The sequence below is a fragment of the Nipponia nippon genome, unplaced genomic scaffold (genome assembly GCF_047370975.1).
Source record: "Nipponia nippon isolate SJK-2023a ecotype South Korea unplaced genomic scaffold, ASM4737097v1 scaffold_7, whole genome shotgun sequence".
NCBI classification, from domain to species: Eukaryota; Metazoa; Chordata; class Aves; order Pelecaniformes; family Threskiornithidae; genus Nipponia; species Nipponia nippon.
Genome location: NW_028262391.1, coordinates 43,351,510 through 43,355,931, shown reverse-complemented (window position 1 = coordinate 43,355,931; position 4,422 = coordinate 43,351,510).

The following is a 4,422-nucleotide window of genomic DNA, read 5'->3' as shown; positions in this document are numbered from 1 at the left end:
GAGTGCTCCAGATGCATGGTTCCAGGCCAACTTCTTAGCAGGCTTCTTGACATCTAGCTCTTACCTTGGCTGAATCCACTCTGCAGCCTGCTTCCAGACTGCAGGGATTATCCATTCCCCGGCTCCTTTCATTTCTCACAGCCTGGGACAGCCCCATGCAGCAGGGACTGAATGGGCAGCCACACTGGGTGTCTTCTCCACATGGGACCCATTCATCCACAAGTCTGGACTCAAAATATTTCCTTAGAGGAAACATTACATAAATCTCAAAAAATACAGCTTAGAGAAACACTGAGGAATGTGTCTACTTGTGAAACCACCAAATAAAATCCAAATACCATGACTCTGACAACCTGACTACAAATACTTTTGAGAGTATGCTTTTAGAAATTTCTAGTACATTCAGCAGGTTTGAGAGCTTTGGTTTTGTTTTATGAGAACCTCAGAATTTTCTATTTTTGTTCTGTCAGAAAATCCAAAATGAGAAAGACCACAGAAAGGAAAACCTGAGGGCACAATAAAGTCATCTGGACATTACAGCCCTCTGAAAATGTTTAGTTCTGAGATTATTTTTTATCTTATCTATTTTGGTAATCCCCACATGCCACAAAAAAACAAAAACTTGAAAAGCCTCTCTCAAAGAAGGTAGAGCAATACAGTTACTAGCATTCAAGTTTGATTGAGACAGCAGCTAAAACGTGTGCTCGTCTCTGCTGAATTTTAATAATCCAAGTTGCTTAACACTTAACTCTGGAAGCCAAACTGCTTTCTATTTGTCATGCTCTGTAGTCCCTAAAATACTGTTATTAACATAGCCTACAAGCTAGTTCATTTTTATCTACATAAGAGTTGACAAGATACACGCCCTGCCAATATCCTACCAAAACTTCACAAAACCAAATTTATGCAAAACTTTAATGCTCTAGACTTCACTACTCTATTGTACACTGTACTTATCTACATAACTCTCTAAAATATCTTTCCTTTTAACAGAAAAGAATAGCAGGAATTACCAAAGTAGAATATTTTTAAGAACATCTAAATAGAAGTTCTTTGCCTGGAAGAATATAAAGATAAAAATGAATTAATATGGTAAAACTATCTTCTTTTTACTTGACTGATCTGAACAGACTCATGGCTCAGCTGCTTCAGCACTGACGCGGCAGACCTGTAAGTACTTTTTGCTCCTCCAGAACAGCAACAGTTTCAACTGAAGCTCTTGGTGTGGCTTGGGAAATTTTACTCATCTTATCCTCCTTCAAGCAGTCTAAGCTCAAACCATTACCACCATTGAGTCTGCAGGAACTCTGCATGTAGTGCTGGATAGTTTGGAAATTAGAACGAACCCAGCAGATCAGATCACTGTGAACTGGGCCAAAGGGGATCACTTACTGATTATTTCTGCCAAATTCTCTTTAAACAAAAGAACTGGAAAAAGTCTTCACTGCAATCATAGCTCTCAGAGAGCTTTTTTTAAAATCAATTACAATGTAAACATATTCCTCCTTTAATCTCATACCAACGCAGTCTATATTAAGTGCATGCCCAGCGGGTATACCATATGAATTTCACAGAATTTTCTTTAAAAATATTAGAATTTTCCCTTGAATACAGTAATTACCTTCTCAAGAACTCAAAATATATTCATAGATGAATTTTGACTTTGAAAAATTATGATGATTATATAGACCAATTAGCATTGCAAGTGTAAAGACTTAACTACTTAGACTGACTGAAGCATCCCCACATTGTATTTCCTCAGAGGCCTTCAAGAGGAACGTCCATCTTGTGGCTAACGCACTGGTCTGAGGATCAGAGATCTTGTTCCAGCTCACAGGCCTGACAAATTTCTGCTTACTTTAGGCACATTACTACCTTTCATTCTCTCTCGTAATATGACAATACAGTTTCATCACAGACCTCAGCCATGCCTGTTGCACTTTCCCAATTAGAATTGACTAGGTTGGACCTTCTCATTACTAGAGCCCTATTTATGAAGATACCTGTTTTGTTCTAGCAGGAATTGGCTGCTGGTATTATACAGAAGGATTTAACCTGGAACTCAAGTACCAGAAACTGAGTCAAAAACTTCTTGTGTTTTTTATTCAACAGGACATGTGTCACAGCTGAAGGTGGGAACAGCAGTACCAGCTCAGCCCAAGGACCCAGCTGGGTCACCGTCCGCTGCGGATACAGCCTTACGGCAGTACGGACACACCAGGGAGGAGCGAGACCTGGGCAGGCACACGATTATGTTCTTGGCTCTTAGCCTCCCACTCTCATCACTGAAAGCGACTTCCTGAACCCTACATGGTTTTTATGCCATCTCACCTTCAAAACGTAGCCACAGCCTGTTCCCTAGCATGTTATTTGTGACCTCTCCAATCACACCCTCTTCAACCGCTGCAGGGGAAAAAAAAAAAGTCTCCTTTTAAAGCTTCTTTAGTATTTTCATCCTGTGTTTGACTACAGCCATGAGCAGTTATGCCACGGAGCAGTCATTTTCACACTCTGTAAACTCTAAGGTAATAATTTTGGCATCCGGGTTGATGAACCTGCAAGTTGCCGATAAGCAGTGCTTCACTTACCCTGGTAATTTTATCGTCAGCTAGCAAATACCATCCGCACCCAAGGGGCAGTCCTGAGAGCTCTTACATGAGCAAGGACTCGCTGGAGCGAGGGAGGGCCTGCAAAAATCCAGCCCCGAGGGCACCTCGGAGGAGGCCGAGGCCAAGGCCAAGGCCTCCGCCCCGCCCACCATTACCTGACAGGAGGGGTAACAGAGCCAACAGCCCCGCGCCACCAGGGGGCGCCCCGCTGCCCCTCCCCCGAGCTGGGGCCCTGCCCTGGGGCAGCGCCGCATGCAGCAGAGGGCCCCGCGTCACCCGTTGTCAGCCTCTTTCCGAAAATTAAAATTGGACACCCGGACTCATTGGTATCGGAGAGAGCTCTGCTTTTCTCCAAGGGGAAAATGGTGAAATGCTTCTAAAATGAACTTTTTTTTTTAAAGCCTCGAGGACTGGGTCTAAACACGCCACTGCAGTAGTGTTTCATTACACAGGAACAGTGACTCGATCTTCATGCTGCTGAGCTAAAGGGTGGTAGCAAAAACAGCTGATGAGTAACCATCAGGTGTGTTATGTTTCACACCAGTAAACACTCTGCAAGAAAAAAAAAGGTTTTGGAAATAATACCATGGTTAGAGAATAACCAAGGAGTTAGAGAATACATACTGCTTCCTTTCTTCTCCAAGAAAAGTTACTGGGGTCCGATTTTCAAGAGAGGCACAGACAAAAGGTGAAACAATATCACTAGGACAAAACAATGGGCTTTACCACTCAAATGATGATAGGCATCTACACAAAAAGATCTCACCTCACACCTACCTCTACAGAAAGAGGATGAAGTTATTTAGCACATGCTTTTGCACAGCTGGATGAAAGGTTTAAGACCTTCTAAGAAAATATGATGCCTCCCTCTAGTGGGTTCTTTTTGTGACCATCTTTTATGTGGAGAAATTGCTTTATAAAGCTGATCAAAAGCAAAGCATCTAAGCATTATATATACTTAGTCCAAGTTTAACAACTCAGATGCATGCAGCCAGATGGCCCAGCACTATGGAGTTGTTAGTGTGCCACCATCAGCGAGATCAAGCTTCTCATCCTACCAGTGAATCTGTGCAGCAAACATGCATTAAGAGTTTCAAGCTCAGACACTGAAGTCACAGTAGCATTTGTCATGAAGAGTTCAGGGTATGAGAACGACAGTTAACATCTCATTTTTCCTTTCAAAGCTTGTGTCTTACCTTTATTAAAGGTATTACAGAACAATAGCCACAGCATGCCAGTCTGCTAGCAGAGGGGTTAACAGTGGTAGAGAATGAAAGAGGATATAAGCAACTTGTTTATGAATAGGGAAGTTGTTCTCTAGTCTTTTGTTGTTGTTGTTGTTGAAACAGTGATGCTGATTTAAGAAGAGTGAGAGAAACTGCCTCTGGAAGACACCAAAAATACATTTCTTCTGCAAGTGATCCCAAGCTTATGCTTCACAAACTCTTGAAAACTGTTTGGAAAATTAAGATATCACTGTCACTCCAGGAACTTTCTTCCTTTTCAGACAGGTGCCCACACAGGGCTTCCATAGCTTATGGAGAAATCAAGAGATCTTTTACCAAACATTAGTAAACTTTCCTTTTCACAGTAGCATTGAAAAAAAAAGTGTATCTCACTCAAATGCATCAAGTCATGCAGTATGAACAATCTACAGCTGTATATTTGATTCTTGGAACACATTCTAGTTTCCAGCTTACAGCAGAACCAGTCCAAAAAGACAGAAGTTAGTTTACTTGGCTTCAGAGGACCTTACACAGTCAGTAAGGCTGAAGTGCAGACCTAGTAACATTTAAGATACAGAGTGAAGAAA